Source organism: Falco rusticolus, chromosome 1 (genome assembly GCF_015220075.1).
Source record: "Falco rusticolus isolate bFalRus1 chromosome 1, bFalRus1.pri, whole genome shotgun sequence".
NCBI classification, from domain to species: Eukaryota; Metazoa; Chordata; class Aves; order Falconiformes; family Falconidae; genus Falco; species Falco rusticolus.
In genome coordinates, this window is record NC_051187.1 from 120,348,876 (window position 1) to 120,363,254 (window position 14,379).

At 37.7% G+C, this 14,379-nt stretch overlaps 1 long non-coding RNA gene across 1 annotated transcript; it reads left to right on the forward strand.

Moving 5' to 3' along the window:
- Positions 1–885: 885 nt before the first annotated feature.
- On the forward strand, positions 886–12,165 carry LOC119155644. Its single transcript, XR_005106782.1, has 3 exons — positions 886–1,036; positions 10,007–10,068; positions 11,415–12,165. It is a non-coding gene; the product is annotated as an uncharacterized LOC119155644 (long non-coding RNA).
- Positions 12,166–14,379: the final 2,214 nt, after the last annotated feature.

The window sequence follows — 14,379 nt, forward strand, 5'->3', positions numbered from 1 at the left end:
TGGCAGTCGCAGTGGCACCAACAAGTGAGTGGGTCATGGAGACTAAACCATGCATTCATCCTGAAGTGGTCCCTTAAGGAAAAGGTGGGAGAGTGTTGGGGAAGCTTGAATGAAAGTTGCTCCCGTTCTATGGGAATGTAAAAAGCTTTAGGAATCAGAACTGTTGACACCTTGTGGGGCGTAAAAATCCCACGTTTAACTGAAGTGTCACAAGTATACACCGAAGCTTAACATTAAGTTGAAATTACTACGTAATAACCTGGAACATAAACTTGCATTGCTTTCTCACATTATCTCTTTATGATACAGTCTTTTCATCTAGTCTCTTGACAGTGACTCATTGGCAAAACATTTAGTCATTCAAATAAACAGAAAAACTGAATACTAGTTTCTTTGTTCAAGAGGAAACTCACCAAAAAAGATAAAAAAATTAAAAAAAAAAAAAGAGAAAGAAAAAGGACATAAACCTTGCTGTCCCTCTGTGTTTGGATTTCAGCTTTCCAGTATTTTCAAGTATGCAAAACAGTTTCTCATCCCATGCCACCTTATAAAACATTGATAACCAGGGTATCTCACCCATGCAGCCTGTGAGGCAATGTGTCATATTTGGTCTTATAAAACCCAGAAGAATTATTTATCTTGTAGTAATAGCTCAAAAAGAAATGAACCCCATCCCATTAAAGAGACTGCATATTCCTTCAGAGGAGAAGAATGACAGGTATAGAAGGTCTTCTGCTCTTGACAGTAAAAATGTAGAGATATTTTTATATATTCTTATTGAGTTGAAAGTCACAACAACACAATCTAACACTTTTCTTGTCTGGCAGAACACATTGCATATCATTTTTTTGTTGCACGTTGTTGGTTTGTTTGTTTCAGGATCAGTGTCAAGAAATGCAAAGGGAAGACCAGGGAAAGGAGAACATTAGGTAACTGCCAGGTGAATAAGGCTACTTGTGTTGGTAACTTATCTCCACCATAGCGTGGGATGTGTCTCATCCACTGGAAAGCTGAGAAGTGCATCATAATTATAGAGGTAAGATTTGTAAAAACATTAAGTAATATGCAAATTCCACCCATCCTTGGCAGGTCACCGATGCTGTCGTCACAGTTACAGCTTAGTGAGCAACTTTTCCGTCACTGTCCTCTCTAGTAACGTCACAGACCCCAATCCACATGGACTATTTTGCTGCCATGTCACATTTGTTTAATTGGTTTTCCACTGTCACACCACAGCTGGTTTTGATATTGCCCAATCAACATTTTTCTCACTCAGCAAACATGTTTTGCATTATGTTTTCTCCAGATCAACAGGCACTCATTTTTCTATCAGATGAAATTTTCAGCCCTTAGTCCCAAGTGCTGTAGGCTCCCTTCTCTCAGTTCTTCTCGCTTTCTGGCTGCATAATATTTTTCCAATCAGATATTGCTTCCGGCCTTTATTCAGAAGCTACCGCTTGCAAATCACTGTGAGATATGTGAAATGAAGGTTTAGGTTATTAGCAGCTTTGCTTAAGGCATCTCTTCCCTTCCCCATACACAAATTTAGGTGTTAATATTAATCATGATCATTTGTTTGTGGTCAAGGAGACACTGACCTCCACTGGGATTTACAGTCCTTGTCTGAAACAGCTTGTTTTGTTTGGCACAGTTTGCTGGTTTTCTATCCGTGCCGCTATTGTATGGCTCTGTCAGCATGTACCAACTGCGTGTCAGCGTGGCAAGAAGCAAGGGGCAGGCAGGGGGCTCGCGTGCCCCCTCCCAGCCCTCAGCTCTCTAGCTGCCTATGGCGGCACTTGCAGAAGCACAGCTCCTGGGACAGTTTATGGACCTGGGAAGGAGCGGGGCCACCACCCCAGCATGGCCATGCTGGCGTCCTTTGGAGACGATCAAACATGTTCGGGCAGATGGTATCGCACGGCTTTGACTGTAGCTGAGGAGCCTGGCAATTATTTAGTTATGGAAAAATATTGCACAAGAGTAACACAGAGGAATTGTACGACACAGAAATGCTATTATTCAAAGATAGGTATCTGCAATTTTTTTGTTCGGTTTGAGGCCATTTTCACAGATAAACAAAGCAGCTGGTCTGCACCTGGTTCGTACCTAAAAAGACCTTTGCTTGTGAATAAGCCCATGACTAAAAATAACATTGCGGGTCTAATCTATTTACCCTCAACTTCACTATGGGTGCCCTGGAATAAAGGGATGAAGCAATTTTGTCAAGTTTTAATGCAGAATCATTTTATATTTACATTATTAAAAGCAGAGCTTAAGGCCAAGAATGTATACAGCCAGACATTGTTTGGAGGTTTGAAAACACAATTTCATGTTTATTTTTCTGTCTGGAAGGTGGTTGATAATCCTGACAATCACCACATAATCTGGATGTTGGGTTTTTCACGGTAGCTGTTCTTATGGCCAATCTGGATCTTCAATAACTAGGTTCAAGTTACAATTAAGAAAAACCAGGAGACACCTAACAGCGAAAAGAAGGTTCCATGAAAATAAAACCATTAGGGTTAGATACTTCCTCCTAGATTTGTTTTTGTAGTGTCTGATTTTTGTGATTGGATGTCTTCTTTCTGAAAGACAGAAGCAACAAGTTTGCCTTTTACAGTCGCTAATCAGTAATATAGTCCTTCAACTATTCTCTTTGCTGTGAGCATGGTCAGAAATGAAATGCCTTTCTATTTGCAGTCCACCTGCTTTATGTAAAACACAGATTGCAATTTTGCTCTTTTCCTTTGCCGCTGCTGCACAATCCTCTAAACCACCTACTCCATCCTGGGTATGAGAAGGAAATCATGGCTACTGGCCACTGGGCTTAAGCAGAGTCCTTTAATAGGAAAACTACATTTTACTTAGGAGAATAACATCATGTGGCAGGGCTATGGCAACAATAACACCTCTGCTGCCAGAAAACACTTACCCTGGGTGGCTCAGATGGCCCCAAATATTTAAGAGCATTTTTCTTATACTGTAAATTCCCTGTGGTGCATTATTTTCTACTGAGAGCTAATAACTACCCTGTCCGTAAAGCAACTGGTCTTAAGTTTATTAGCTTGCAAGACAGAAAAATAACAGACACATATCACTGACATTTAACAAAGATATCTTTCATGGGTTTCTGTATTTTTTCATATGCACCACACGTTTCTCTTTAGTTAGAAAAACACATTTTGAACCACATTCTGAGTAACTTCTTAGGAAGCAAAGCACATTTTCCAAAAGGTCCTTAATGCTTCACCAAATACTGAGTCCCTTTTCAGAAAGTTCTGAAGGTTTTTGCAAAAGAAATAACATGTCAGTTTCCCCAGTGAAAGCTGTTTCACCCTTGCCGCAGCAGCCATGCTATTTTCCTTGGCATCATGGGAGAACATCATCCTATTCCTGCACTGAAGTAGAAATGATCGCACAGATGATTTTCATGTGAAAGTGACCTCTTCTTCAGACAGTATAAATCCCCAGCCACACTTCTTTAGAAGGACAAAATTAGTCTGTTCCTTTGGAGTGGAGGTGTGGGTCACAAGAAGGTGGTGCATGTGATCACTGTGGAGCAAAGGTGTAGTGATGGTACATCCTGGTGGTTAAATAGAAGAACTTTCCACTAGCTGGATACGTCTTGTGGGTAGGTGATGCACACAGGAAGCGGTCCAGTCAAACATGAATATTTCTGTTCTGGAAGGAGTCCCCTTTCAGGTATTATTTTTAGCCAGAGTATAGTGAGACTGTAAGGACATAAAAGCCACCCTCACTGCCTGTATTTTTGATAGGTAAATCTGTACAAATGAACTGGTGCCCAGTGACACAGAGCACATTATTGCTGGTTAGCTCTTACAGCGACCGCATCCTCTCGGAATAACAGCAAGTCACAGGTGAATTTGCCGAGGTCACGGTAAACAGCAAGGTACTATGGAAAAACAGAGAAGAAAGGATGGCATAGTTGGTGAAATTATTTCTATTTTAAACTGGCCTCTATAATTTTTGGAATGTGAATTTTGGTGTGCAAAAAAGAATTTGAAAAATTGCTCCTGCCAAGTGACTCAAGTTTTGAATTGAACCATGTGGAACTTCAAAAGCTGAAGCTGAATCTTGTGAAAGTCCTCCTTGAGGGCCCAGGACTCTACTTTTGTGGCAAAAGTTTTGTTAGCTTAAATGGGAACAGGAACAAGCCTGTGGTTATTAATTTTTAAAGTTCATGAAGTCCAAATACCAGTTGCCCTGACTAGTAATAAGAGAAATTCAAAGGAGAACAATAGTTGTGCGTCCTGGAATGTCAATATTAACGGCCTGCACTGCAGTCCCAAACTTTCAATAACATAAAAAGCAGAGGGACTAATTTTCTGTGACCTAAACACACACAAGGTCTATCCAAAAGCCTGCCTGGGTGGTATGTTAGAGAACAGGGAACAGGGTTTAAAAAAAAATAATCAGAAATGATCCAAGCTTCATGCTAAAGAGAAGCTATTATGCTAGGGCTAAAGAGGGGGAACGCTGGTCTTTTATATTTGAACAGTTTCATATGACTTACAAGGAACGTGTACACATCTCTGTATTGGTGTACCTATTTAAAGGTGCACAAGGGTACAATGTTTTATTTTCACAGTGGATCTTCAGCTGACTAAATTGGTGTCTCTGCATGACCCGTAAGAAGAGTAGGCATTTGACAGCAGTCTCTCCCTCTTCCTCACCCTCCTCTCCAAAACTTTGACATGTCAAAATGTTAACTTTTTTTCTGGATGAGTGGCTGCTGCTAATTTGGACAAAAATTATTTGGCTACAGTACTTGTGGAAAAAAGCATAGAACATTGGGAAATGTTTGCAAAATGTGGATAGTACAACCCTGGGTTTTATTTGGACAGTTTCCCAGACACTGCAGAAATGGAAGCATAATGCTTATACATTTTGAATTTGAAATAAAATGGCCTTTTTAGAAGTATTTCAAAGTACCACATCTAGAATCTAGCATTCAGGGTGCTTAGAAAAATTTCCTTGTCCCTTTCAATCTGGCACTAGAAGCAAAGTTGGCAAACAGCAAAAAAGCTTCCTAAGATGTAGTGAATATTCATGTGAGATATGTAAACTAGGAGTTCCAGGCAGCCTTATAGGATATACATGCTGTTTACACATTCTTTAATTGCTGTCAGATAACATGGCAGACCCAGTGTCTCCCTTGTTTTGCATAATTTTATGACTACACAAAATTAGATTTTAGAGTATCTTGAATCACAGATTCTCTTAATCTGTTTTCTCTTAAAATCAGCAAGAACTGTGGTGTTGCAAACTGTTTTAATGAGTAAACACTGCTGCTATTTACAGTATTTTGTCTCTGAATATGACCCTTAGGTTTGTAGGGATTAGTGTCTTCTAGAACCCAGGGACTAACATTTATATATTTACAAATGTTGTATAAGGTTGAGCACTGAAAGCCTTTAACATTCTTTTTCTGTGGACAACAGTAACAGCGACAAAATGATGGTGCCTGCAAATCAGGGTGGAGATATGTTCTCAGGTCCACGTGTGGCTTGTCCCCGTCCACCTTGCAGCGGTTATTTCAGTCACTGAAGGGTGTCTTTCTCTAGCTGTGTAGACCCAGTGTCTCCCTTGTTTTGCGTTATTTTATGACTACATCAAATTCAGATTTTAGAGTATCTTTGAATCACAGATTCTGTTTTCTCTTAAAACGGGCAAGCTCCTGAGACTACTACAGATGCTGACAGGAAGATAAAAAGGATATTTGGGTGTATTATGCTTCTGCCCACCTTTTTTTCCCAGTTTCCTAAGTATTTCTCTTTTTGTGGTTTTTCATGCACTTTCAACAATAATGTTGACACTCTGTTGGTTTAGAATAGAATGTAACTGCTGCTATTTCCAGCCTACTTGAAAATTATGGTCCCGAGTTTCTTCTGCGCTATGTAGTCACTAAACAAACACAAAAAGGCTTGTGTTCTTTCACAGACTGGCCCTTTCAAGCAGCAGTGAAGCCATCAAACCTGTGACAGCCAGGAGGAGAAGGTAGTAAAAGTAGCTTTAAATTCGGGGATCTTCTTTCGAAAGCTGGGTTGTTTAGTATTCAGAGTTATCTCTCCTTCCATCTCCTTGTGCTTGGAGGAAACGTGGTTGACTGGAGACAATTTACGGATCACAGAGGTAAATCTGGGACTTGCAATCAGCCCCTTATCTGTCTGCACATACTACTCACGTGTGATTAACTTGTGCTATATTAATCATGGGTAAACAGTCCTGTATGTGTGGTTGACCAAATAGTTCTGCTTTGACTAGTACACATCCTAGGCCAATAAAATAATTTAATACTGCCACCAAATACAATGGTTTTTCGTAATAGTTAGAGAATGCAGTTTGTAACTTGAAACTCTTGTAAAAATACAGAGACATGCATTTGTTCAAGGGTTTTCACATACCATCTGAAAGAGAAGGAAAAAACTTATTTTCTGATGTTTCCCTATTTGTTTTTTAAAACTGTAGTATAGTCTTAAAGCTCAGTTTTAAAACTTTGAACTTAAAAAAAAAAAAAATCAGAGTCCTTTGCTGTTTTATTTCATTTGCTTCATTTATCCCTTTTGAAAATTAAATTGCTTTCTGATAAAATGCAACTAATGCTACATTAGTCTATAAACACAAGGATTATGGGCTTGAGTTTCAAAATTCTGGAGTTTAAACTATTTGCTCAGATGAGTCCCTTTAGCAGAATATATTTTTAATTCTTTTCTTTGGAACGCTTACATACAACAAATCTACCTCTTGAAGTTCAACAATCTACTTCTGTATCTTTTCCACAGTCTGAAAAACCTAAATGGAATTTAAGTGTCTGTAGTTGTTGCACGGTGGTGATGACTTACAGGTATTACTTGTTGCTACAATTAATGCAGGCGGTGCAAAAGACATTCAAAGGCAAATTGTTGCACGCATTTACCCTGCCCTCAGCCCCTGAAATGGACCAAAATTCATGCAGTGCTGAGTTAACCACATGTGCCATGGAAAAGGGCTTTACATTTGGGAAAGGCAAAAAGAAGACCTAAAAATTTCACGGCTTTTGCCTTTCTTCTACTTGTTGTTATTGAGCAATAAGAATTTATACATAACACACACACCCCCACACACACCACACCCCCGCCTGCTTGCGAGGAATCTATTTTAAACTATTGGCAGCACAAGGAAAATGGTTTGTGCTACAGTAACATAACATTTACTTTACAGGGTCAGATAGCATGTTGTATTTTATGGCACTTAAAGGCACTTTAAGCATATATATTTATAGCCAACTGGTTATAAAGGTGCGCTCTGGGTTCTCCCAATTTTACCATTACAGTAAAATAATTAATTTTCTTCTCTAGTACTGGAAAACTTCAATATTGAGAGACTCCTGCCTTAACTATTAAAGTGCAGAGGCTTATCAATATCTCAGCTGCAGTAGAATGGTTAATAAAAATATATAGCATAGTTATAATGAACTCCTTTTTCCCCCACAGAACTGCACTATAAATGGCGTTACCACTGTACCTGGAATTGCAATTTACACATTATATAGGCCTGAAACGATTTGGGACATTTATTTCCCCTCCCTATAGTAGTCTGTAAATGCAGTGACACCATTAATGGAAGAGTCTATAAATGAGTACTAATTATGTGACCAGACTGAGTCAAATGGGATGAGTTCTCATTTTACTTTGATAACTTCAGTTCTTACCTGACAGCACAAAATAATTAATAATGACAGCAACAATTAATAATTGGGAAATACGCATTGTCAGTGGTACTTATGGCATTTTATAATTGTGATAGGAATTTACGGCATGATGAACTAATTAACTAGGGGAAATTGTTTTTAAATTTTTGTTACATTTTTACTTCACAGATTTCAGGAACAGTAAAAATAAGTACTTTATAGGAAAAATGCTGCTGACAATAGGGTTAATAACTTATGAATAAAATCTTTGGCCTCAAGTTAAATCGGAGTAATTTTGAATTTAATTATAAAGATACTGGAATATTAAAAATTGTTATTAAAATTGTATTTTTACAACTGAAAACTGGAATAAAGACTTAGTAACCTGTGCTTAAGCTGAAGAATCATCTATAAACATTGTTGAATACAGTTCAGTTTTTACTGATGTAAAGCCAAGTTGTTAATTTGAGAAAAAGGCAAAACGTTGCATATTTTTGGGTTTTATAGGCTTTTTAGGGTTTTTTATGTTTGTATTTTGTCTGATGAAAAACTAAGTATGAAATATGATAAAACTTGTATTTTCCATACAATAACCTTTATTTAGAGGTCTTTCATAGGTGTACCTAGATGAACTTATGGCTGAGCTTTTTACAAGTCAGTAAGACGCAATTTTTGAAAGGTTAGTACAAAAGCAGACAAGAAGAGCAAAACAAACCTAGTAACCCCCTAGTAAACTCTTATGTTCCCTGTCTCCTGCTTCACCAGATCTGTCTGGTCTCATTTAGGTGGGCTTCATCCCAGGAAAACTGTCTGTCTCACCAGGGATTTTAAGACTAAGACTTTAATGAGCGCTAACATTCGAAGTGCATGCAGACCTCTCCAACACAAAATAACTGAGATAAGAGAAATAAATTTCAAACCTGATAGTCATTTTATGTCAGTAATAAAGTCGGTTATATTTAGGAACATTTTCATACAGATATTTACAGTGTAAAGCTATGATAATTTTAATGAATTATTGGTAAAAACAGTTTATATCTTTTCTCATGGAAAAAGGTTCTCATAGTAAATATATATAAATATGTATGCAAATACATTTCAGAGGAATCATAAACTAGATAAAGTCTGTATTGAAAAAATTACTCTTCTTCCTGTCTGATAGTAAAAGATCAAATCCCTTGGGACTTTGAACAAATTCATCTACCCTAACGACTTTGAGAGTGAAAGCTCTTGAAATAAGAGAACAACACTATAGACAACATTGAGCTCTTTAGTCCCTTTTCTGCTAGACCTTTCCTGATTTACTGTTGGCCTAAACTCATTAACTACTGGCTCTGTAATAGTCCCAGACCAAATTTTACAACTTCCATTTCAACTTCCGTCTTCAGCTCAGTCTTTGACCCGCTGTCCTTGTTAAATCCTTACATGAGAGCTAGCTTAATTTCAGGGGGGAATACAGGGGCTTTTGATCGGTAGGAGATGGTGTGAGTTTTGCATTTTTTAGGTTCCTTACATCATCCACAAGTTTTAACACAAAACCTTAGAAATAACAGATTCATGTGAAAATAACAGTAATACTCTTCTGTCAAGAATCTAATTCTACCTACCATTTAAATAACCTAATTTCTGACAGAGGAGTCCTCATTTAAAACAGAGTAGCAACAGATTCCTTTGCAATCAGTCTTTCTTCCACAAACCAATTTTTTTCACTTTCCTCCACCTACACTGCCACATTAGTATAAACTGGTGGGATGACGTTCTGTAAATTATATCTCAGAATGACATTTGCACATAAGGAAATGGAAACCAAGTGGGAAAATGATTATGGCATATTTACATGAAAATGGTCTGTAAAAATAACTGCAAGCAAAATCTTTGAATGTGGGTGACAGTGATTTACAGCCTATTTAATAATTTTTTATTCTTTTTTTTTTTTTTTTTTTTGGGGGGGGGGGGTAAAGGGATACATTGATGTTTCACTTACCTCAAAATAGTTTATTTTTAAAGTTATGAGCAGGTTTGCCAAATAAGTCTAGCTTTAGGGCTAAAATGTACCAAGTGCTTTGTATTTGTATTTAAAATTTCATTGATAGTGCTGAATACCATCATTGATAGGCTGAATACCACCACTTTGATAATGAGTTTGGCTTGTAGAAGAAGATTTTAACTTCTGCTACAAAACATGCAACAAGATTACTTTGACCTGAATCATTCCTACGCATTGTTAGAAAATTACTATGAACAATATTTTATCTTAAGTTGACCACATAATACAACTTCAAGGTAAAAACTTATGTCTCAAAAATAACCTGTCAGATTGTGACCTGAAGTTCTGCTTACCTGTGGAAACACTGTACGGAGAGGACAGAAGTAAAGGGGTAAGGTAAAACACTCTTTTGTGTTATATGTTAACATATTTCAGTATGAGCATCCAATAGATAGATCTGAGGAATATAACTGAAAATTGCCAGAGAGAAAGAAGCAAGAACCATTTTTGAAACCTGCATCTCTGTTGCATAAAGATATTCAGAGTGGTTTAGAGGAAAAAACTCATACTTCTATGTAGTAATGTTGCATGCTGAATCCCAGCCTCCTGCTGCATGTGTACTGGCCGGACAGCTACATGCATTAAAAAAGCCTTCCCTCCCCATGGGAACAGTGAAGGTCTAATCACATTTTCATTACAAGATTGCAGGTTTTATGTCCTGTGAGTCCTAGTCCTAAGCATTTTGTGCAACTGGTACCGAGAGGACTATTTGACTAGGAGTTGTTATTGCTTTATGGATTAATTTTTTTCCCCAAAAAATTAAGAAAGCTAATTTGACATGCAAGTGTTTTTAATAAGATGGTAATTTGCAATGATAGTTATACAATACTGAATGATACCTAATTCTCTAATGTGTAAGATATAACAATCCCTGGGAAAAAATGAGAACACAAATAAAAAAATGTTGTTATCAACCTCACCTCAGCTATTCAGAAAGAACTTTCAAGCAGAGGTCAATTTATTAACTTACTAATTTTAAGGAGCTCTGTCACAGGCTGGTCATAATAATCCTTAGCAATAAAAATTCTGGCTGTCAACAATCTCGTCCAAGGTAGTAAATATACATGGAGCCAGATTTAGATGTACCTTTTGTTCCAGTTCTGTACAGTCCCTATACCTACCACATCTCTTCTACCTATCATACACTGGAATGCATTTACTTTGTGCCCTAGACTTGCGTGGTTGTTTTAAAAAATAGGGTGGTTCCCCAAGGAATTACACTCTGAATGAAGCCACCATAGAACATGAAAATAACAAACAAATGGGAGGGTGGGAAATTAAGAACAGGAGGTAAAGTAAATAAAAATAAAGAGCCAGACCTCCAGCTGCTGGAAATTAATGTAGTTCTATTGAAGCATATGCAATTACACTAACCAAGCAATTCGTTCATTATTTTTATTTATTTTACCCTTTGTTGCTTCCCTTCATTGAAGCTTTGAATTAACTGAGCTGAATTAACGTCAGCTGAAGAGCAGTTCTGAAGTGCATCCTGTTTCGTAGCAAACTGATATTGTAAGGAGAGGGAAGAGGCAGAGTGGGTAGCTTCTGAGAAGGACTTTGAGGCAAAATAGTCACTACCTAGACCATTGCTCTTGTGCTGGAGTGTATGTTCTCATTTTTGTTTTGGTTTCTTGTTTGTTTTTCTCCTTTTTGCCTTTTTTTCTCCCTCAACAACAGCAGGTAGGGTCATACCCACACCGCATAAAACCACAGAAACAGAGTATTCCTACCTTCCCTGTGTGTTTTCCAGCTTGGTCTCAACCCTGCCTGTGGTGAGCCCGAAAGCTTGAAAGCAGGAATCCACTGTGCACCACCGTGTTTGCAGGGTGGGTGATGAGTGGACTGTGTCTGAAATGTGCCATCAGATCACCAAGAGGGTAGGGCAGATGCACCCAAAGGGAATGCGTGCTGTGGGGTGGCAGCTGAGTAAATCATCATAACAGTGGGTAAATAACAATAGGAGTATGACCGCAAGGTTACAGTTTGTAATAAATGCAGTTTTTGACTGAGTTGGTTCAAATGGGTTTAAGATGATGGTGTGGTTTGTTTTTTTTTTTATAATGCCTGTTTGAATTTTAACTTGGAAAGCAAAATCTATGCTTTTATTAGCACTTCATGAATAAATTGTTTTGAAATTAATTTTCAGTACAAAAGACATTTCTTATCCAGATTTTATTTCCTATAGTTGTTATACAGTAAATCTTCCCGAATCAAAGACTTGATCCATTGCTCATTCAGTGCTTAAAAGTGTGTGTGTGTGTGTATATATATATATATATATGTATGTATAGGGTTGTACTCATTACTTGCAATACATTAAAAGAACATTATTCTGTGAAATTCTCTGAAGCAAGGAGTGCTAACAGTAAGTGGATTTGCAGTCCTAATTCATCTGCCATTTGCATTAAGGTATAGTCTTTAATTACACGTTCACACATACTCTAAGCAATTTCCTACTATTCTTTGTTTTCACTCACTGCAAAGCCCTTTCACATCCTTAACGCTGAATTAATGTGGAATTATACATTTGTTTTTTCTCTCATTTAAGATATTTATCAATGTTCCAGCTAAGTACCTGGAGAATATTAAAGTGTTTATCTCCTTTTGACATACAGGGCTATGATTCCATTTTACAGAGAGAGAACCTTAAGAGAGGGAGAGAGCTTTTAAAATTGTATCAGGGCACATTTAACCTAGTCAAAAAGGAAGCTTAGAGGGGCAGGGTATCCTAATTCAGAACTGAGCTTCATTCCCGGGGTGCAACATCTTCTTTTTGGAGGTGCCTGTTTTTTAATGGAGAAAGTGTGAACAGAATGCATTATGTGCAAATATAACAATCTCAGTATGCATTACTGTTAGAGATTTTAAGAGGTTTACATAATGTTACCAACTGAGCTGAAAAGCTGCCCTTTCTAAAACTCAGTCTCAAGGGATGTGGCTGTTTCTGAAGTTGGTCGTGAGACAGAGGAGCTCGTTGCCCTCCTTGCCACTGAACACTAGAAATTATGGGCTTCCTGACTGAGGGTCGCAGCCCCAGGAGCTCAGAGCTTCTTTCAAATCCATTGAAATTTCACAGTACAAGGGAAAGTAACTTTTGTGACCTGTTGGCACTCTCCATGCTGAATATTAAAAGGATATTAATGAGAACAATGGAGGTGTTGAACTTGAAATGATCTTATATGACATTAAGTACAAGGCAACTCAGATATAAAGGTGTATTTGACTACTAAAATGTAAAACACCTTACCACCAAATATGTCTTCAGCTGTGTGTTGTAATAGCCTTACTTGATATCAGATGCCCAATTCAAAACGCACTTCACTATCAGAAAAAAACCCCAGCGAAATTAATTATAATGAAGAATTCTACAAAAGTAGAGCAAAACAATTTTCATCTCTAGTATAACTGCATGACCTAATGCTTCTTTTTGACTCTTCAGATATTTGATTAAGTATGTAACAAACAAGTATTTATGTTAAGCATCAAACTTATAAATGTGAAGAAGGAAACTGGATACCCTGCTATAGTAATGAATGGTATTTGATGAAATTTCTACTCACGTTGAAATATAAGTTGTAAATATCCCCCTTTATTAATGCTGTCAAGATTTTCCATCCCTAATGGTCTTCTCATGTTACTTAACCTACCGTGATTCTGTGAAGAGATCAGCGTTGAAAATCATGTCACTGGTAGGGGATTCAGTTTGTCATTATCATTCTGAGTTCAGTAGTAATACAGGTAGAATTATAATCAGGTATTTTTATTTCCTCCATGAAAACGCAAAGAGATTTTTAATACATGTTCTTTTCCTGTGATGTGTATCTTGCAGAGAAAACCTCCAACTTGATTATATATGTGACAATTTCATTTTACATAGCAACAAGTAGTAGCTATCAAACAGGATGATTATCAAGATAACCTCCCAGCAGCTAAGGAAAAAGAAAGAGTGCCTTAATTCATGAAATATGTAAACAAAACACTGAGCTTTATTTTGAACATATGGATCCCATTCACATTATTTTCCCACACTGTTGAAAACTGTAATTATACATGATATGTGCTAATGAGAAAGAAAGGCATACTCTAGCTGTAAAAGAAGGTGGAGCCATGGATGTTTTACACGTGTGGCATAGAATAGAGAGGTGAGGGGTGCAGTGCTCAAAATCGGAGGCTTTGGTGAGGAACAGTGAGAGACAGAGGAAAAAGGTGAGGGAAAGGTCCCAGGAGAGAGCTCTGGAGAGGAAAGTGAAGCTATTATCCGATGGTTATTGGTATATGTGTTCTTTCACTTCAAAGCCCTTTTTGAAGTTGCCGGTGATTTTTCATGAAGGACCGGTGACTGCAATCAATGACAGTCTTGTGCTTCTGCGGAAGATTTTCTTTCTCAGCAATGCAGTATGACAAAATACCCAGTGGGAAAATGTTTCTGGAGAGCCAAGTGTCAGCTACAATAGCGATTCATTTTCATCCGGCATGAAGATCTGCAACTCTTATTTCTCGCAGCCAAGCCGTGGACTCCCCTAATTGCTAACATGCTTCGGTAGCCGTGCGCGGCGTGCCAAGAACGAAACCGTACCTGCGAGCTGAAAGAGATAAAGTGTAAGTGAGCAAATATGAAGTAAAACTTCAGGAATTCTAGTAA